The sequence below is a fragment of the Rattus norvegicus genome, chromosome 13, assembly GCF_036323735.1.
Source record: "Rattus norvegicus strain BN/NHsdMcwi chromosome 13, GRCr8, whole genome shotgun sequence".
Lineage (NCBI taxonomy): Eukaryota > Metazoa > Chordata > Mammalia > Rodentia > Muridae > Rattus > Rattus norvegicus.
The window spans coordinates 52,001,963-52,025,075 of NC_086031.1; the positions used below are offsets into that span (position 1 = coordinate 52,001,963).

At 38.7% G+C, this 23,113-nt stretch overlaps 1 long non-coding RNA gene across 1 annotated transcript in view; it reads left to right on the top strand.

Moving 5' to 3' along the window:
• Positions 1-23,113, top strand: part of LOC108352541 (uncharacterized) — a 96,854-nt gene that overhangs the window by 33,183 nt on the left and 40,558 nt on the right. The window contains exon 2 of the long non-coding RNA XR_005492483.2: positions 1-23,113. This exon is cut by the window's right edge and continues 40,558 nt beyond it. This is a non-coding gene — a long non-coding RNA (uncharacterized LOC108352541).

A 23,113-nucleotide genomic window follows, 5' to 3' on the forward strand; every position in this document is an offset into this window, starting at 1 on the left:
GCTCTGGATTCAAGGACCAACACATCTCATGAAGGAGAAAGAAGGCAGCTCCATCGACATGTTCAAAGGCCATCCAGTAGGAACCACAGCCATGTGCATGTCCCTGAGGAACTTAAAGAGGTTGGTTTTCTGCACCCTAAAATTAGGCTGTGATGAATGTACATCCTTTCTCTGAGCTCCCTGGAAACACTATGGTCTCTGCTGGTCAGACTTTCCTCTCTCAATGTCTCCACATAGATACACTCCAACATTTCTCTCTCTCTCTCTCTCTCTCTCTCTCTCTCTCTCTCTCTCTCTCTCTTCCTCTTTTTCTTCTCTCCCTTTTTCCTCCCCCTTTTTCTTGCTCTCCTTAGCAGATGTCTTTTATAATTTATGTTGTTTGCTATCCTTTCATTAGAGCTAAGCTGCTTCTTAGGCGATCGGGCAGCCAGAGCACCTAAGTACACACTAGAGGAGAGTGATACTCAGGAGCCGCTCGCAGTCTCATTGGGGCACTTCTAATAAGCATCTTGGTGCCACTGAATGCAAAGCTGCATTCAAATAACAGCTTTCATCTTCGGTCTTTGTAAATATAAAAGTAACCCTTGAAACCCTTTGAAGGACCCAACCAAACATCATGCACAAAAAAAAAAATCAGCAAGGCTTTGAAAGACATGTTTGTGTAAAGTCATCACACTGCCTTTATCAAGCAAGTAAATGATGGCTTTTAATAAGACACATGACATTCTCAATTATGAGGGTCATGATTATGTGTCCTCCATGATGTTTTGTGTTCCCACCAGGGTGTTTTTCTTTTCCTCTGTTTTTTTATTTCTCACATCAAAAAATTTCAAGACTCTCTACAGTTCTCTGTGTAGAAAACGTATCCAGAAAGCTACAGTTGTTTTTGTTTTGTTTTGCAGTGTTTGTTTGTTTTTTAGTGAAACCACCCCTGACACCCTGAACCAAAAGAGCAAAATAAAAAAAATCTTTGTTAAAAGGACAGACATACTGGAACTAGAGGGTTATAGGTGAGAGGAATAAAGTGGAGGATTGAAGGCTATAATTTCTCCTTCTGTGGTGGTAGCAAAATCAGGAGATGGATGAAGTCAGGTGACTGCAGACATGGCTGCTGGAATCAGAGCCAGGAGGAGTAGACGGCCAGAGCCTGGTAAGAAGAACCCCACTCGTCAGGATGTGCTGTGTGGCATGGTGTGGAGTCCTCACTGAATCCCTTCCCCACTCAGTGACCGTGTCCTAATACCTGCCCACTTGTATCCTAGATTTAACAGTTCTATGTTTGGTTTTCCTTCCTTCTGTTTCCTTACTTTAAAGCAAAAGAAAAGAAAGGCCCCTGACCTCTATTCCCTGCTCAAAGAAGACACTGCATCGAAAAGAACCCTTAGTGGACCAGAGGCACGTGCGCTGCATGTGCACTTACAGTCCTCGGTTTATAATGTAGCCTTATCCTTATTTTCATAAAATTAAATAGAATTCTAGAAATGATAGTAAGCACAGAAACTGTACGCTGTGACTCATATTGAGTGGAAAGCAGGAAATCCTAAAACTGTCTCCTAAGTCATCGGACTAGCTAGAAAAAAATGCTTAATTACAGGTTTGTACACTCAGAGAGGATGCTGAAGAAATGTTTGAGGAGAAAGGCCCTTATCAAAATACACACACAGCAAACTGGAATTGCCATCTAACCTAGACAAGAGTATGTGTTTAAATTGCCTGAGGATATTGTTCACACAGCAAACTGATGTCAATCTTATATCTTCTGACGTCTGTATACATATGCCGCTCAGCAGAATTCTGCTGAGAATTGAATGTTTTCTTCTGGACACATCTGCAGCTTCTGTTTGGCTTTGGCTTTTTTTTTCTGTTCTGAAGGTGTTTGCTCACTTCCCTGTAGTTTTGATTTGCTCCTGAGGATGCCCAGAAGAAAAGAAGGTAAGGACTTGCATAAGTTGTGTTAGGCCTTAGGGAATTCTTTCCTCGTTTTCAGTATTGTGGTTTGGTTTGGTTTGGTTTCTTTGACTGGGTGAGATGAAAGTCTTGTTTTCTCATTTATAAATAGCCCCACGAGAACTGGTAGCTGTGTGAGCACAGAGAAGCATGACAGACAACTGATACATCGGATCTTTAGAAGTACTGTCAGTACTCTGTAGGAAATACAGCTTACTCTGGAAAACACAATTGACACAACTGTTTAAAAGAAACAAAGATATTAAACACACCAATAAATAACTGTACATTAAAGTTGTAACATTCTTTTTGTTGTTGATTTTTGAGATAACAGTACAGACTAGCCTCAAACTCACAGTCATCCTCCTGCCTCTGTCTTCAGTGCTAAGTTTACAGAAATTAGTCGACACACGACATAAAACTTTAATTCTACCCCTTAACCAATTATTGAGTTTTCCTAGGAAAATAGATTTCTTTAAAACCATTTTGCTAATATTTGAATCAGCACACAAAATTGTATAGTTTTTAAAAATTTGGTATGTAGGATGCCTTAATTCCTTAAAGTTTGCCACACCTCCCCTGGTTAGGAATGCAAGCTTGGGATGTTTTGAAGAAATCAGGGTGTTTCTCTTCTACAGATGGTTTGATTGAAATGTTTTAAGGATAGGTGTCTCTTCAGTCAAACCTAAACATTTTGATGAAATGTTTGAGTGGTTCTCAGTCTCCACCTACAAATGCCATTTGCTGTTTATGTGGGACGAACGTCTTGCAAACTAAGGTCGTGCCTAAATAAAACAGAAATTCTATAACCATCTGCTTTAAAAGAGATTAAACCAGAATTTTGCCAGTTACATTTCCCCAGCGTTAATTTTATGTAATAAAATTATAGTATATTGTGCATAGCATCTTTAGTTATGATGCTCTAGGAATGCCTATGGGTGGTGTCGAATTATACACACGAGCATGTATTCCAACTCTATTGGGAGTTTTTAAAGGTGCATTGAGAGGTGTCAGTGGATCATAATCCATTTCATTCAGAAACTGGGCTGCATACTTTAGCTTCTACTTCTGGTTTGAGGAAATGAAGGGAGGTAAAATATGAAGTCTTATCAAGAACAGTGTTAGGGGCTGGAGAGATGGCTCAGTGGTTAGGAGCACCGACTGCTCTTCTAGAGGTCCTGAGTTCAAATCCCAGCAACCACCTGGTGGCTCAAGAACACTGTTTACTCCACTGTCAAAATGAGCAGTGCAATCTTACACAGCAGCTTGCTTTTCCCAAGAAGGCGACTAGCCAAGCTTAACCCTCACACTGGGGTAGGAGATATTTAACTCAGAATCTCAGTACAAAGAGAAGCCTTCAGTTCAGATGTCCTGCTGATCCAAACCAAGTAGCTATGTTTTCTGCACCGGGGTGAAAACTCTTCGCAGGCCTTGGAAATTAGAGTGGAGCTTTGGGTAGAGAGGAATTTCACTTGTCTCGTGGAACCGTACCACTGTGATGGAAGGCTCTCATTTCCCACGTGGGTAACATGAATTATAGCAACGATGGCCAATTTATATCGAGGGAAAAGTCTGTTATTTTTCTCTAGGTCAGGGTCACTCATCCTGACCTCTGCTGATATTTTAATCTATATAATTCTTTTCATGGGGAGATCTCACAGTCTTGGCTTCTGCCTGCTGTGCGACAGTTCCTCCCTCCCTAACAACTCATATTCATACACAACCAAAGGTCCTTCAGAGACTGCCAGCTACCTGCGAAATATATTTGGTATCTTCTTTGATCTACACATACAATTAGTTATATTAGACCTTCACACTCACTTCAATAGAATTTTTGTGTGTGTGCAGCAGTTTTCTGAACAGAGCAGACAGCTTTGATGCAAATGCTCCTGCCAATCCGTATCTTATCGGTGTGTGTAAAACTGTAATTCCGGCTGTGTGCCCCTCACCTGCATCACTCACGTGATTAACGTAATAATATTAAGAGTCATCGAATGTGGGCTAATACTGCTTTATTTAAAACCATTCAAAGTGCCCAGCTATGCTGATATAAAATAGTTGCCTTCATTTGGATGTGAAACACTCTTCTTAGGCGTTATCATTAGATATAATAATATGTTTTTAGAACCTAGTTTTGACAGTGTTGAAGAAAGCAGGGCGATTTGGATGACTTCATGGGAAACAGCATATAAAAGTGGTATTAATTGTGCTTTGTCATCGGTTTGGAATTTCTCCAACTACTAGTTTCCTTGAGAAGGCACGTAAAATATTGAACGCTGAAGAAAATTCGAAGCAAACATGTATGACCAACAGGGAAGTAGGTTGATAATTATGGTCCTTTCCAGGCAGGAAGAGACACCTTGCTTTTGAGTATGTGTTCATGTGTTTGTTGGCTGGTAGTGATTTTGATTGGAAGGAAAAACATAAAATTCTCATAGTCACATAGAAAGCAAGAAGATGAGTCATCAAAAGGAAAATGTTCTGGGTACAACTTGAGATGACGAAAGGGAAAATACATGCCATGGCCTTAACTTGCTCTTTTTAAAACTGTTAATGTGATTAAGATAGTAAGTATATTGTAGTTTGAACTCATTACCAAAAGTGAATAATCTGGGTCTGTTAACTGAGGAAGACTAATTTCCTGAATAAATCGATAATTTCCCTTTGAGTGAACGTGCACGTGTGTTTGCACATAGGCTTGAGTTTACATGTGGGTGGGTCATGTGGCCTCCCCATTGCATACCTGTGGGACAAAGCTGATTTTCCTCCTTATTCATTTTAGTTTTTTTCCAATTTTTCAAAAGTTTCCGTGGTTCTCTGCTTCATGACTTCTACCACGTGATACAGAGGCAGTAAAGTTTAAACATGCCTTGTTTACGTTATTATGTGTTTACAGTTTCAGATTTTAATAAGTCATCCAGAGCCACATACTGTGGTATGGTGAGAGAACAGGCTTTCCTCCGAGGGCCTTAGTTGTATGCTAATGCAGGACCTGGGCTAAACTCCATTCAGGGGTAACTTGTAGCATCACAGAACATACAGCTGTATATCGGTAGTGTCAAGAGTTAGACATAAAAGCCAGAAGACTTTAGGGCTCCAGTTTGTAGTAACTACATCAAACCATGGTCTTACGTTTCTAGCTCATTGTTTTTCTTTATGAGGAGGTTATAATGAGTGTGCTTTGTTTGATATGTCACATAATTTTTAAAATTATGGTGGAGTCTTTCCCTGGTCATAAATAACAGGATCTGAAATAAAAGGGATGAATAGATAGGAGAACTTATTGCTAGTAGATGTTTCATGTGATAAAATAAACTTTTATAGTGAACGAGTTCACATCAAAGAGAGATTACAACTTGGTTTAATGGTGAACTGGGAAATAGATTTTCAGCAACTTTGTGGCTAAAGGCATTTCTAATGATCACAGTCTGTTCTACACTAGAGTTTTACAAAACGTTGGCTGCACCAGGACTACTCAAAGGGTTGTGAAAATATAGATTTCTCAGCTTTGGGCCAGAGTCTGCTTCAAGTGAATTTTGACAACCTTGTATGTATGACCAGTTGTCCGGTGGTTTGTGTCAGCTCCTGCAGGTATGACCAATTGTCCAGTGGCGTCAGATGGCCACTGTCGTAGAGCTTTACTGACCCTCAGGAACCAACTCTCAGTTGGAGCTAAGAACTTTCTCTTTGATAGAAATGACAACTAGTACAGGTTAAATAAATAAGTTCGTAAGTTGGGAATACTCATTTGTAATAGACTGACAGCTTTATCAGAGGAATGGATGGATTGTGAATGAAGTTGTTTCCAACAAATTCCTTCACAAGATATTAAAGACAGGAAATACAAATATCAGCCAGCTTAATTTTAAAAGTATATAATATATAGTAACACAAAACAAAAATACCTCCTATCATCAATGTTTTATTCATCTTTTCTTGATTATCTCTGTTCTACCTGCTCTCAAGGAATTAACAACTCTGGTTTTTCATAGTTCAGCCACACCCAATTATCCAGTATCTCTTAGCCTTCTATGGTTTTTTATCACTTACATGTACTACAGGTATCTACTAACTCAGCACGGTTACTTAAAATCCATTAAGACTTGAATAAATTGAATTAAATGCTAATCCACGGGATAGAGTGCATTTCATAAGTTAGACAGAACTGCAAAGCATATCTCGACGGATATTCAGGGCTACCCTCCATGGTGGTGGAGACCACACACCTGAAGCACATGCTGTAGCTAATCATGTGGATGAGACTGTGGGAATTGTGGCCATTAAACATGGAATACAGGGTGTTGAGTGCTGGCTTCTCTCTTGTACGTTTAGCTACCTGAGTAGCCCCTGAGTCAGATGTCAGACGACTCATCCTAAACCAGGGGTCAGCTTCTCATCTTCACTCCCATTTTGACACCATGACAGAAGCACAAGTAAGAATGGCTTGCTGGGTGACCGTTTAGTTGAAGATTATCCTTTACCACAGCCAGTCAGCTGTCACCATGCAGCTTTCTACATAAGGCTTGGTGTTTTATAAGAAGTTGAAGACAGTAGAAATGAAAATGATATGAAGTCCTTCTCTTCATGCTCGGGAGAATGAATCCAAAATTGAATTATAGAACTCACCATAAACCAGGGCACCAACTCTTCTGCTTATCTGGCAGAAACAGTGAAATCATTTAACCAAATTAACAACACAAACCTTTGCAAACAAGACACCGTCAATTGAATTAATATCTAATTTGTCAATAAATATTTGTTACAGTTGACAATAAATTCTGACACACCAATGCATGTGTGCTTTAAGATTACACATAGAATTATGACTCTTGAGTGTACCTGTGGAGTGAAAGCTTGCTGAGATCTGGAATCTGGTAGTTGTTCCGACTACAGAGCAAGAGAAGATGGAAATAATTGTTTCTGGTGGAAAACTGGAAAGCCATCATCCTTTCCCCCCTATTCCATTAGTGCTACTTGCAGAACCTTGAGTAGAGGTACTGATTCATTAGTGAGTAAATATTTTTATATCCCCAAATGCAGTGGATAAACACTCCATTAGAACACTAATAATTAAACTTCACATTTTTATTTCCTGGCTTTATAAACCATTGTTTTCCAATACCTTGCCAACAGTATCCAAATTTGGGAGTTAGGGTTAGAAGTTGTCTTCTGGGGGTTGGGGATTTAGCTCAGCGGTAGAGCGCTTGCCTAGCAAGCGCAAGGCCCTGGGTTCGGTCCCCAGCTCCGAAAAAAAGAAAAAAAAAAGAAGTTGTCTTCTGTTTAGAATGACTAAAATGGCTATAATTAGAACAATGTAGGTCTGTCTCCCCTGTCCTTTCTGTTTTCTATGTAGTTTACCAATCTTAGCTTTCCTTTTTTACAGAGGCAAAAGTATAGATCTCTTTGACACAGGACTTGTAGGTCATCATGTGCCTCTCCAAAGCATTGTTGATCCTGGATTCAGGGTTCTGAATGGTGGGGAGGAGCAAACTGTGATGACAAAATTGTATCCTTTTCTTCCTGCAATTACTTCAGCGTCCATATAGCCTTGACATCTGGAAGCCCCCAGCTACTGTCGCAGCTGTGATTCCTGCACCATTGCAGGAAGTTAAGCACATGTTGCAAAGAACACTCATTGTTTTGGTATTTTCTGGGAACTCAAAATCCAGGCTATTAGAGAGCATACACTTGGTTCCATGGACATATTGGAATCATGTACTCATGTGAACCGCACCATAATATGAACCACTTACTTACAGATGGTGTAGGCTGTGTTTTCTTAGCAACACACACACACACACACACACACACACACACACACACACACACACACGCACACCACATATCATGGCTACATCCTGAATTTGGCCATTTTTAGATATACACTGGTCTTCATTGTTCTTGTCTTTGATTTGGAGACATCTGCCAACGTTTTCTCCAATGATCAAGGTGAGAGGGACATGTGCCTCAAGACACAGTCCTATTTAAACTGTGGGAAGAGAATTAAGTTAGACAGTAAATGGGAGAATTTTACCACTCTGTCTTTGTTCATATAGAACTTCAGGTAACAAGCAAATGAACTCTAAAACACTTAGGAATCAGTTCAAAAAATCTTCAGTTTCCCAAATGAAATACAGAGTCACCGAGTGTTGGTAAAATCCAGCTGACTTTTGGCATCAGATCAGTGTAGGGAATGGTTTTGTGATTTGAAGCTGATGAACACTTATGGCTGTTTACATGGCATGCTTTGATTCTTTTAAAATGATCAAAAGGAGTGGGCGCTACATGGGCTAGCTATTAACTTATCTTCAAAAAAAACATAATGACTATCCTCAGCTTAAGAGCATTAGTAGGTTTTGTTCACAAAATTAAGAGGGAGATGGATTTTATTAATGCTCCATAATCATTTTGTTAATCAAAATGATTGCCAGCAATCTTCTAGAAACTAAACTGCTCCAGAAGAGATTGAGTATTGCTGTCGCTCACAGTGCCACTTGGCAAAAATATAATTGCATATGATTTTTATTTAGTTTACTGATTGTATTTTTATTTCTGTTTATTCATCTTGCTTTCATTTACTCCAAAACATTAAAATAGTCTCCGTAGCATATTATTCACCCTAACTTGCTACTTAATTCAATATTTCCCTTTGCCTGATTATTTTTAATTTTGCACTCATAATGATTAATGATCTCTTATAATTCAACAGTTTATTTCAGATGATTAAAGTAGGCTTGTCTCATTCATGCGATGGCTTCAAAATCTATCCTCTTTTGGTTAGAATTTTTGACAGTGTATTTACAATATGTTCATAAGACATTAATTTTATATATGTTCGAACAGTGTGTTTAGCTTTAGAGGATTGCTCTTCTGATAACCAGAATTTATTGGACATTATTCTAATATTTGAATATGATGTTTCATACTGAAGACTTAACTTTAAAACAAATCTTTGTTTGAATAGTGGCTGGTTTTTCTACCTCTGTTGCCTTCCAAAACCTTGCCAGGGCTCATCTTTCTGAGTAGCAATTACGAAGCCCAGAAAGATGTTTAGATGAATTTTTTAAAACCCAATTTAAAATTGCACAGAATGCACAATACATCTTGTCCAGTTGCCTGGTTGCCTTTCTCCGTCTGCATTTTTGTTCTCTTAGTGACAATTCACTTTTCATTGCCCCACGGTGAGCAAGAGCAAGTTTTGTATTGGTTTGAGCAATTCGTGAGCATTCAGACACAGGTGAAGTATTTTCAGAATCAATACAGCAGAATTGTGTTTGGGATGGTCTGTTCACACACCATTGATGCTTTGTAACACATTGGAGAAAACACTCCTTTTTACTGCTACTTAAACAAGAGGGCATGGAGCATTCCATTTGCAGAGAAGTTCCATCCATCTGCTCATGGGCAAAGGGGAAGGCAAAGAGCTGCAGTTGGGGAGACCATACCCTAGTCTTTCCTGAGAGGAGATTCAGCTCGCTTTAAAGATTCCTCAACAGAAAGGACCCCCACCCCAACCCCATTTATCTGGCTTACAGACCACTTGCAATCGCTTAGGGCAGGTTAATGATGTCATTTAGCAGCTGCAGTCTTGACGTAGATTGTTTCCTTATTGAAGAGCACTGTGCAAGCCTGATTTTGAATTGTTTCTGTTGGACATCTATGTGTCAGAACTTAAGCTTTTCTCCGTATTTTTTTTCTTCGGCTTTTCTCACACCTCAGAAATCACTTTTAACTTTCCAAAGACATCTCAGTTCTGCAGCTCATTGCTAGAATCTTTGATGTCATGACATAAAATGTCACAAGGTGAAAATAAAAATGATTTGTGCACAGGACATTGTATCTTCAGAGTGTTTAAGCCAGCCTTAGTAAAGGTCATTATCAAGATTATCCCATGTGACAAATTTGGTTGATAGATTTTATTTTGTACCGTGCATGGGTTTGAAACCGGGTCCTCACACATACCAGGCAAGCCTGCTACCACTGAGTCACATCCCCAGACTGGAGCTAGCATCATTTTTGTCATTACATAGACTGCCTTTAGTTTCTGAGAAGTTCTTCCCTACAAAAGAAACTAAAAATGATTGTTGACGATGAGAATAGACATGCTTCATCTTGGTAAAAAATATTTCTAACCCCCTATTTTTTTTTAATAAAAAATAGTCACCATACAAATGTATGAGACCTAAAATATACTAAGATTTGAAAACTATCACCAATGTATTTATCACATGAAATACATGATTTGGGGACAGATTTTATAGTGTCACATCTAATGGACCATAAGAAGATAACTGAAAGGAAAATGGCTTTTCTTTTGTCTGGTTTTCTATGGACACATACTGAATCTGCTAGGAAAACCTTCCGAATCATTTTTCTCCCTAGAGAAATTACTAGACATTTTTAAAATCATAATTTAATACAAAAAATGTGAACATACCACTAATCTGTCTGTGACTTAGAATCTTGACACGGGCTGCCTGTCATTTGTTATGGTGTGGTGAATAGTTTACTTCAACCTCTTAGCCCTTGAGCTTCCTTAGAGGCACAAACAGTGTCGGTGCTCTCTGCTTAGCCTTGTGAGCAAAATATATCGCCATTGATCCCGAAGAAAAATTACAGAGAAGAGCAGTGAACTACAAAGTCCCTACTTCCTAACACAGAAAGATGTAAATGGTCTGCATCAAGTCCTGGAGTTAGAGTGTAGGCTCTTCCTACCAGATGTGGATATTTTGGGCACATTTTTTTCAGCACTACACAATCAGAATCCAGCCCAAAATAAGGATGGGAGAATACGAAACCCTCCTCCATGTAACGTGTGTTGCTTTTTATGTGGTGTTAACAAGGTGACTCTGATGGAAAATGTAGTCTGTCTTAGTTTAAGACGGAAGGCACAAAAAAGATGTTTTCCTTCTGGACAGCAGACTTCAGCACTGAGGGATCAGAGGAACAACTTGATCGGCACTGTGAGTGCAGACCTAAAGATTTCACAGCATTCCTGCCTCCTTGCTAGGCCTTATGTCTCTTTAATGGCATTTAGATTATCCTCCTCTGCAGCCACACAGTCAAAACACCATGTCATTTTGGATACCAAATTGCAATCAGTCAGGATGTCGCCATTAAAGAATCCATATATGCTGTCTCTTGTTTTCAATCTTTTGATAGAAAAGGTAAGAGTACTATCTTCTAAACTTGGTCTATAGTTGAATGATTCAAAATGGACAGAGGACATGCTTTTATTTATAGACGTCCCTTCCTTTGTGTAATGTATTCCTCTCACAATTTTATTTTAACATTGCCATCTATTTACTGTATCACATACATGATATGCTTACACATGATATACGGAAATTAAAAGTATATATTCAATTATAGGAATTTTCTTTTCTCCCAATGTGAGATATTTGATATAGAGCATACTTATACTAGAATAGGTATTAAATATAAAGAAAAGGCACCACACTCTGAATTCTGGAATGGCATTCAGTACAGATGGCGTGTTTCAAATGTCATACAAGAAACGAGTTTTAATTGGAATATGTGCTTTTAAAATAATGTTTATTATAGTGACTTCACACTAAAACCCTTCTGAAAAAATTAGCATCTCACTCAGTATTCCTAAAGATACACAGGAAAGATGTTATGCTTTCTATAAAACACAATATATCCACCCCATTTGATGGTTTATATAGTAACACATGTAGCTATCCATCTGTATCATCCGTGAGCAAAGAATAGAGCTGACTTCCAGGACCACAGGGCACCCATAATTGGGTGGAGAACTTTGGCTTCACTCTTCCTCGTGTAGCATAGTATGGATTTCATGCATTTGCAAGAGGAGGTTTAGGTCACAGACAAAGTAATAAGGTCACAATATGCTAGCTCATTTTAAAACCAAGGTGGAAAATAAGTGACTTTAATACTTTCATGGGAGTGTTTTTGGGGGGGGGGGCGTTGTTATTGTTTTGTTTTGTTTTCTGAAGCTCTCTTAAGTAAGCTTCACCTGAGAAGAGAATATTTATTACCAAAATGTCTCAGTTTTGGAAAAAGTCATTTACTACACGTAAGTGAATTCCTAAATTTCTGAATGTTCTGAGTTCTGAGCAACTTATATTTATACTCTCTCTCTCTCTCTCTCTCTCTCTCTCTCTCTCTCTCTCTCTGTGTGTGTGTGTGTGTGTGTGTGTGTGTAGAAAATTACATTTTAAGCTATAAGAACCATGGAAATAAAAAAGAGTTCTCAAACTGGAAAAGTCTAAAATCTTACAGCATTACTTCACCTCCCTAAGAAACCAGGTAAGGAATGACAGGTGTATTTACTGAGAAGGGAGGTGATTCAATATTTTCTTTTATTGAATTGGGTTAAATAGGCCCACATTGAATTAATCTTTGGCAAAAACATCATGACAAGTATTTTACTGACAGACTTTTTTTTAGCCAAATAGAGCCACATAATATAATGTTTTAATTAAAATACAATTTTCTTTTGTTAGAAGCAATGGAAAAGAAGGAATAGCCATATCCGGAGGTGAAATCATAGAGAGGAAGTTCTGCACGTGTGTGGGGAACAGTCAGCTTTAGACTAGGACTCTCCTCCCCTCACTCCTAGGATTCAGGCTAGATACTGGAAGCCCATTCCTTGAATATATACATATGAAAGAGAGAGAGAGAGAGAGAGAGAGAGGAATGATATATACATATATATTCATTGATATATAAATACAACCTCTAGTCTTTAAAATGGTACTTGTCTCTTGTTGGTTTAATTAAACCTCTTACATTGTTTTGTTCTGTGTCATGGTATTAGCATGAAACTCTCCTGGCCTAGAACTCATTATGTAAACCTGAACTCACAGAGAACTGCCTGCCTCAGCTTCCTCAGTATCGGAATTAAAGCAATAGGCTATTTTACATGGAGGATTGGAGGATTGGTGTGCATATGGGAAGAGTAAAACCTTTAGAACAGTGTAATATGAAACTCAGCAAGGATTTCTTTACAAATCTAAAAGAATGAAATATATTTGTGCACACGAATACATATTAGTAGCTACTTGAGTCATTTCACAAAGCCTTACTAAGTCATTTATTTTATCCAAATTCACTTTTCATTATATGAGGTCAACACTAGTAGAATTTGCACTTAATATAAAAAGTGCATTTTAATGCTACGAAGCACTCATTTAAAGAACAGCTCAAATTCCCATCCAGCTCTAGGCCGTTACGACCATTACACCATATGCCAAGCGCAGCGCCACATCAGTTGTCACTGCACTCTCTGTATTTATGGAACTGATTCCTTTCTTACATCCTGTGAACAAGTGTAGAGTCATTTGATTAGCTTGTTCCAATTATCACAAGGCCATCGTATCAATTCACTTGGAAGAAGGAGAGCCTTCCTTTAATTGGCTCATCCCAATTATCACAAGGCCTTAGATTTCTTTCATTTTCATTTGGAGGAAGAATATCCTTTCATTCATTCATATATAAATATATGAATACTAATATATATATGAATACTAATATATATGAATACTAAAATATATATGAATATACACACACACACACACACACACACACACACACACACACACACACACACTAACTCTTGGCCTGTCGTGATTAATGATATTAAGGAACAAACAGTAACAAGAACAACAAGAACAACAAACCATAAAATAGTTGTTGAATCTTATTTTCAATGCTTTTTGGCTATGAAGATTCTTTTGTAAACTTGCGTAAGTCAGTATAGGGCACCTGTGGTCTTGTCAGTAAGAGGGTATCAGCATCTGTGATCTTGACAATATGAGCTCTTTTTATCTTGTGATTTTGTCCTTATAAGCACCTGTGCTTTTGTCCTTATGAGCACCTGTGATGTTTGTCAGTATGAGCACTTGTGATCTTGGGTGTTAAGTTTTTGGGTTTTATTAATTCTTTCCTTGGATCGACAGAAAGCAGGACCCTGATAATTGTTTGTTACATTTTTAAATTTTAAAATATTTTCTGACATGAATGTTTCTATTTTTCTAATGACTAAAACTTGAGTGTTGATGTAATATTCATTCTGCTCTTCTTAACTTCAATCTTGTAAAACGGGATTCTCCCTAATAACACGATCTTGTACATTTTATAGAGGCAATTCTTGTTTCTTCTTCAAATGACGGGCTGCATTTGTATGAAATAGCCATCATTAAAAGTATCGTATATTTTAAGATATTTACTGTAGTTTATAAGTTAGTAAATACTGGATAGGTAAGTCTATAGATGTATATACAGGCCAACCATTAAGGAGCCTCATTTGACCTTTCTTACTCATCTTAGCCAAAAAAAAAAGTGCGATTTTAAAAAGATAAGTGTCATCCATTATTAAGGGGCAAAGACAGAGTGCCAACTCTGAGTGAGTTCTTGTAAAAACACTGCAGTAGATCACAGTGCAGATGGAATCTTGTTTGGGAATCTCAAAGTTAATAATTCATTTGGAGTGTTGGTTTTTATGTTCCCCTTACCCTATCATCCATATGACGTAAGCCACCACTGGTTTTACTGATGTTAATTTACTATGACATTTTAAAATATAGGTCAAAGTCATGTAAACAGAATGGCACTTAAACAGATTATGTCAAACGTGTAACATGCTGTATATTACATTTGTCTCGTTTTGTTTGTGTTGTTTTCATTATGGTGCTCAGGTTGACTTTGAACTCTCAATCCTCTTGCCTCAGTATCATAGTGCTTGTATTACAGAACAGCGCCATGCCTACCTCTTCAGCACAATCCATTTCTTGTTTCTTTGTTTGTTTATTTGTCTTAGGACATGAGACCCCGTATTCCAGGCTGTCCTAGAACTCACCATGTCACTGATTCTCCAGCTTCCACTTCCCAAGTTCTAGGATTGTAGGTATGCACCACCATTCCTACAATTCTTCGATCAGGAGAGTAAGCCTCCTGTATTATATTTGTCAGGTTCAAGAGCAAAATATTTAAACCTTAGTCTCATCGCCTTTAAAAAGATCTGTAGAAAGACATTTCTTTAAGTATGGGTGGACAGATCACGAACACATTTGGAGAATGAAAACATTTCCCCTACTACACCACACTTGAGGATCTAGTTACCTGTTCATAAAGAAGTACAGTCATTATTACCAAGACCATTTTCCATTCAACTGCTATTGAATTTCTCGGAATAGAAATGCTGTTCATGCTTGTACACACAGAGCCAAAACCAGATTCAGCTCCTTCCCCATTGGATTAATCCAGTTCCAAGTCAAAGCACTAGACTACCATTTTTCACTCACAAATGCAAATGAACAGGTACAATGGTAATGACTTGCCTTTTTCTTTGTGTGACATAGAAAGTTCCAACCCTAGTCATTCCATCGACATATCTTCTACACAGAAGACAGGACAGGCAGTGAAGGCATTAAATAATGCAATTAATAACAAATAATTTATGTGATGCATAATTCATAATATATTCATGAAGAACATAACAAAACTTCTAGATCACTACTTTCCAAGAGGCTTATTAAGGAAATAGATGTTATAGCTACTTCGCCCCTTATGCTATGCCCTGTATGACAAGTGTTCTTGTTACACGTACAACCACAGGACTCCACCAGAGACCTTCACAGGGGAATCCTAGGCTCTGATCAGCACTCCCTGAAACTCCCACAGTCTCTATCTGAGGAGGAGACTTAGTCAGCTTTCATCTTCGTTTAATGTCAATTCCTCCAAATTTCTGAGTTTGCTCATTTGTTTTTCCAGAACTAATGGTTTCTCAGACCTTAATTTGAAAAAGCCAGCCACTGCCCAATTATTTGATCATTTGTTCAAGTGAAAATACTCCTCTAAATTCCGTTTGTTTTAAGCTTTTGAAGCATATGTTTTTATATTATATTAAGTATTTTATTTTATATTATAAATATAATATAACATTATATAATAGATTACATATTATATAATTGATTACATATTATATTATATTAATATGCTTCCTTTCACTTTTAAAAATTTGCTTTATAAAAACACAACTCAAAACCAAATGATCTTTTAATTAAAAAAATCAATTTGAAGTTACTTAAGATATGTATTCTGTAACATTATGAGATAGTTGGGTAAAATGGGGCTTTAAAGGGAATGCAAGCAGTTGACTTAAAGAAAGGAAGGAGTGAGAAAAGGAGGAGATAATGGGGGATTCCGTGTCTGTTATGTTTCATGAACCGTAAGGACTTGTGGGGAAGGAAAGCCAAACATGTAACTGACATGCCAACTCATTCCTAGGGAACGCATTCCTTAAGGCATAAAAATATTATTAAGCATTTACATTCATGTCACTACGAAATAGATTTGTCCTGTATTTACATATGTAACTTTGTAAGTGAAGCATTGGTATAATGATTCCATTGTTTCTTTTAAATAAATAACCACTATAATACACAAAGAATTTCAGAGTTCACTGCATTGGCAGTATCGTTATGTCTAGCATTTGTCCCTAGAGGGGTAACAGTGTGCTTTGGGCATTTTTCTGGAATGTTGGAGGATAGTATGTAACCGAGATTACCCTCAAAGTCAAGATCATCTTGCCTGAACTTTACCTCCCAAATACTGGAGTTTCAGTTATGTATTACCACGCTTGGATTGCTGAATTAATTTCTTTATTTATATTTATATGCTGCTAACTTGATTACTTTAGTATAAACTGTTATAAAGGTTAAATTTGTAAGTAGCCACAACTTTATAGGTATCCAAAATCCAGAAATCTAGGTACATTTAGATACTTTGAAGCAAAAGCAAAAGCAAAAAACAAAAACAACAAAAACACAAAACATTTTTGTTCAGAAACATATCTCTAGTAAAGTTTTAAGGCACTATCCATGTGATTAATGGAAACTATACAGTTTGTATAGAGGTTCTCTTGTAAATGTAGTAGCATGCTACTGGTCATGTAAATTGTATAGAATGACTCTCCTCCCCTCAAAGTGAAGGGCATGCATGGATGGGTCAACAGCGGGAGAATCAACAAAGAGTACCAGGCTGTACGATGATCATCGAAGATGAGCTCTAAAGGAAGCTTTGTGGGATGTCCACACAGATGGCTGCTGCCAAGCATAAATAAGAATGAGCAGGAGGAGGAGGAGGAGGGGCGAGCAGGGAGAGGGAAGGAACAAGCAAGTCCATGTTCACAAGATGTTCTCATAAGCCCCCTTATCGTTCTTTAATGTCTTGACCATGGGAAAGGTGAATTAGAGGAACCTTCAGTTCCCATCTGTAACTGATGAACTCACCTACTAAGGCTTTTCTAAAAATCTAACAGAAAGTCAGTTGCTGTGTTTATCTCTCTTTCTAAGATGAGCTGCATGAACGACAGCTACAGTGTTTCAGTAGAGAGCAGGAAGTAGGAGAGAGGCAGGAAGCTTTCCCAATGCTGCCCTTACATCTTTGAAACTTATTCTAGTAACTTTTCAAAGCACCACTGTCCACCTTGCCTTGTAAAAATCTCTGTCGAAGAAAGAATGATAGAATGAGAAACTGATTAATTCCTGCCATGAGCTAGCATGTAGCTTTAGAGAACAATGCTTGGCTCAGGTGACTGCTGACACTGTCTGTCTATTCTGCTGCCCCTTGAGTAGGGCCCAAACTCTCTTCCTAGCTATCAAAGCATTTTGAATGTATTTTAAGTTCAAGCTTAGCAGTTCAATCACCCTCCTGCCTCTCTTCTCTCTGTGCCCAGACACATGGATGTCAGGCAGGGATATGTGCTGGTTCCCTAATAAGATGTGGATCCCACGCTTCTCTCAACAGCTCGCTCTTGTTCCACTGCATCTTCTCTTCATTTGGAGATCATTTCTGTTGATCTCTTTAGTAAATTAAAGATGCTGAAATTGCTCAAAATTGCTCAAAAATAAAACCAACCGTTGAGAACTTTTTCTTCAAGAAGTCAGCATTTACAGAAATACCTATGGCAGCATACTATATGACAATTAGGAGAAAAAGATTTTATCCAAAGCTACATAGTCCTACATGAAGGAGAAGGAGGTATTTTTTTCCCACAAGTCTTTGCTGTGGTGATTACAGCAGCCTTTTATTCAGACAGTTCTCAGCCTGACCTTGGGAACCCGTTACCTTCTGGGCAATTATATTTAATACTGAGGATAAAAATACATGATCCAGAGAAGCTCCTGTCTTCTGTTAAGTCTGCATACTGTGTATCCTCGCTCGCAGAGAGACCTGGAGCTTCTAGTAGAGCAGAGAGCACTGGTTTCATCATGAGTGACAGAGGTAGACTTCTTGAGGAGTTCTATTTTAAGTGCACTGTCAGGACCTCGTTATTTAGAGCTGGGTACTTAACCACTGGGTGTCTAGTCTCTCCATGCTAAATTAAAAATGATTATATTATTTAAGGCACCTTACCATGCCTGAACAGAAATTCTATCACAGATTGGAAAGACAGTAGTGAAACACAAAGTAAGACTGCCACCCCGATAGGCGCTCCCTTCTAACAGGACACACAGACAGTCAACGGAGAGACTAATGACCCCAGCCTTATGTAGCACCCAAATCTTAGTGTGTACCCTATCTTCCTATAAATGTGTCAGGGTGAGTTCCTTCTGTGTGTCAAGTTCATACTGAAAAACTCATGGTATTAACTCTACCATTATCTCATTTCACACTCTCTTCTCTGCACTGTCATTTGAAATCTAGTCCTTGCTGTGGCTTGAAAGACTGTATGGTTTACTTCTCTCTTTCTTACTAGTTTGTGCTTGGTTGTGTTCCAAAATTCTAGGGGGAAAGCTCGACATATCTGTGTACATATGTGTGCACAGCTCATCTTATATGTACATGTATATACATGTAATATATATATATTGTCTCTAGGGCAAGTTTGAATAATTTATGGACAATAACTGTATTACTAATCATAATTATTAAATATAATACCTAGTATAATGTCCTGTTGATGTATGGGATTGAGCACAGAAGAGCAGAGTCAATTCAGAGTTAGAACAGAGCTGCTGTTTCTTATGTAATAGCGAGCCGAGCCACAGAGAGTCATGCCAGATCAGAGGCATGAGTGAAGTTACGAAAAGCCAGTCTAGCTAGTAGTACAGCATTCTAGACCAAATCATGGCATGTGCCAAGGGGCCAAGGGTGCCCTCTGCCTGGCACACTTTGTTAATGGCAAGGACATCTTGCAAATGAAGCAGAGGCGACAAAGAGGCAAGAGGGAAAAAACCACAATAAAAAACAAACAAAACGAAAAGTATAGCTAATTCATGTCGACCGTGGACTTTGGTTTGAGAAGATACCAAACAGAGAGGTAGAAGCTACTGAGAGGTTCTCCAGGTATTCGGTGCGAGAGGTTTTGTAAATGTGATGGTGGTGGAGAGAGAAAAGAACATATTGTCTTCCTAGCTGTGTGATTAATCACCGCCACGGTGAACACAAAGACCTCCACACAGGATTTAGGATAAAAAGGAGCTGTGCAGGGTTCTACTGAGAGAGTATACACAGATGAATAATGAGAAAGTTTATAATCTTAGCGTAGAAAATGTGAACTGAGCATGGTACCATCCACACATAGTCTGAAAGGTCATTCTATTATCACAGGTTGTGAAATTTTATTCACTTTGAATTATTTTAAATGCACATTCATTGGAATAGCAATGATTTCCCAGCATGGATATTATATTGTAACCTGTTGGCTGTCTGGTATATTGTAACACATCAATACACTAGAAGGCTGGTTGTACCCCACCTCTTCAAAAGGAGCCGCCTTGGAGCAAATGTTTTGCAGAACTTGATCACCCAAATCTGTTGGGTATATTTTCATATGTACCCTAAGCAAGAAAGCAAGGGATGAATGTAAAATTTATCCTTTAGCATATATATGTATCAAAAATATTTCTTATTAATATCTACATTTGCTACATTTTTCTGTTTTCAATAAAGAAAATGGCGTCTTGAAAGAGAAACTTCTCAACTCAGTGTCTTCCTTCAAGGTGACCAGAACGTCTATAGTACTTCAGGGCTTCCAAGAACAGAAACCACTTTCCTGGAAGTTTTTATAGTAGAAGTCACACCTGGGTATCATTCAATTTTTGTGTACCAGTGAGCACAATGCACCTAGAAGATTTTGTGAAAGAAAAAAAAAGTCACATTCTCCATTTAGGTTCAATAAATGTTACAGAAAGACGGAAAAGAAATCGCATGGAGTTAGTAGAGACTATGTAGGCTTTTAATTATGATCCTAGGCCAAAGTGATTGGGCAGACTGCCTGCTATACGTTATAAATTAATTCCATTCATTATTTCCCTACTTCAAGTTTTGGCTGGCCTAATTAAGGGCTGTTATATAATTCCAGCTTTGACTACCTCCCTGCAAGGCCCCTAATCACCTGGCGCAGAGGCCCAGTGCAGACAATTGCCTAGGCCTCCCAGAGTCTGACTTAGACAGACTTGGGCCTCTGATTTATGGGCCAGTCCTCCTGGAGAAGAATGGAGAGCCAAGACAAAGCTCAGCCTCGGGCAGATTGTGTGCCCGGGTCCTCGGTCCTCGAGTGTGCTGCCTGAAAGCTGTCACCGGAGAGCTGAGGCTTTGGAGTGGCCCTAAGCCACCATGCCCAGCCTTTCTCAGCCTCTGGGGTTCCACCTACCCTGTGTTCCAAGCTCTTCCCAGAGAGTAGGACAGTAGTAACTAGCCCAGCTAGGCCCTCAGCTAATCAATGAGCAAGACACACAGGCAGCTGAATCCCTTTTGCAATCAGGAAACTGACCGCTCAGCTTCCTGGGAATGGAAAGTAATTAACTTGGTCTAGTACTCATTTAAAATGAAAGAGTTACACATTCTATCTGACCTGTTCATTTTAGTTCATGTAGTGTTGTACAGAAAAAAAAAAAACTAACAATGCCTTTCCCGACTTCAAGGCAAATTTACTTATGGCCTAGAAATTAATTTATCATCTTATCAGGAACTCAGACATAAAAATCCAGCCCTGTGCGTTCACCGATCCTGTTGTAAATGCAGCTGCAGGTGGCACACAGGGTCTCCATTCCTGATAAGACACAGACTTGAGCTATTCAGACGCTGTAATGAGCTTTGGGCCAGGCCAGATGGAGACATCAAAAATTTGCTTTATACATGCTCATACTTTTTTATTCCTATTGTTCTGTTTACAGCCTTACAGGGGGTTTTGTGTCTTGAGACTCCACTGATGTGCATGCTGCTGGGTTAAAGGCTTGGGCATGAACCCAGTCACAAAATAAAACTCAGTCCAGTGTAACGGTGAAGAAAATACCTACGTCCAAATTGATACGGGAGATATGTCTTAGAGACCGCTACATGATCCTCTAGAACTGGACTATTTTCCCATTAGTTCAGGGCATTAGTTGAATAATGAAAGGTATAATTTTGAAAGGTATTTTAAGGTTCAATGTGTATTTCTGCAAGTAAAATTTACTTCTATATTCAACTCTTGATTTAACCTTTTGCCTTACAGATATTGAAAAGAAAGGAAATGGTTTCAGTTAAAGGAAAAGAAGAGGAGGAGGAGTTGGGGAGGGAGAAGTATATTCGGGGATTTAAGAACCAGAAAACACTTTTACTTTTAAGTCTGAGCACATAATTCTCTGTCCTAGAAATAATCCATTAAGCAAACTGCTCTTCAGAGTGAAAGATACCAAGTGGACACTGATATTTCGTGACAGTTTGAGATCAAATGTATTTGCCTATGGCTCACTGGGAGAGGCGAGGGAGGCAGGGGCTAGAGATGCTAGCCTTCTACGGGGCAGTGCTGCGATGACATTGATCTAAAGGAACTCTGACGTCTCAGATTTTTGAAATGCATTTGTGAAGCAAAAGAGAAATGCCACTAGAGGTGAGGAAGAAATGCATGCTGTCACAAGAAACAGAACTCTACCTGTTACCTCTGAGCTGAACTAACAGAAATAAACACGTAAGAAGATTTCGAATGTGGAGTGGAACCAGTAAAATACCACATGGCCTAACCCATGAATTTCACTAAATGCCAGAGGGCACAGGAGTTAAGACCATCAAGTGCACTGGCTCTTGATTATGCAGTCAGCCCTCACTCCTGCTCCAGTTTTGTGGAATTTTATACAAGGTACCTACATTGTCTATGTCTCGATTTCTTCTTTCATAAAACAAACAAGCAAACAAACAAAAAGAGAACTGAACTAGACCATGCTAAGACTGAAAATCCATCTACTAATCTACTTTGACGGTAAAAGCAAACTGAACTAGAGCTCCTTCATTAAAAGTTGACACTTTGTCATTAGCTTATGATTACTGATTTGTAGGTACTCACATTTTCCTATTGAATGTATATGTTTCTATTCCTATTGAATGTATATGGTAAACGATCCAAATGTCTACCAATATTTAGCTGAAAGTCTTCATTGGATACGGTTTCTAACCTAGAAAAGGTTTTGCTACGGATCTACCCCTCATATGTACAGTTTCCCAAATTAAATCAAACCATTGCATAACGTTGAGTCTCAAAGAGGAAAATAATACTCTCTGTTGTTTCAGAGCTGAGCTGCTACTGAATAAGATATATTTAATAAGCAGTGAATTGGTGGATAAGTATCAACTTTATCTCTATCTATGTCAATATCTATGTATCTATAGATATATTCCAGTCAACTCTATGACTGCCAAGGCAGGAAAAAAAATGCAAGCTCAGCTTAGTTAGGCCTCAACTCTCTAGAGCAGAGGAAAGGGAGATTCCACCACATAAGCGGATCTGAATGTATCAGAACTGGCATCCTCTCTACTGAGCTGGAACGCTAAGTCCCAAGAAAGCCCCATGTTCAGCTTAACTCTTTAGTCAACCCTCATGTCCCTTGATGCTTTGCTTCTTTTTAACTGGGAGCTATTGTGAGACAGATTCTTACTGTGTAGCTCAGGTTAGCCTCCAGTCCAACACAAGATCCTTCATTCCCTGCCTTCCTGAGGCTGGGATTACAGGCACACCCTCAGAGTCTGGTTCCCTTTGAGGCTCTGAGCTTTGCCAGGTCCAGGGGAACTATCCCATCTGTTGGCAGCACCTTGCCAGTGGCTGGCACCTTGCCAGATTTGAAAACTTCTGATTAATTTCCCCCTCTCTTTTTCTGTTCTTTTTTCCCCAATGTCTTCCTTCCCACCATCTCTTCTT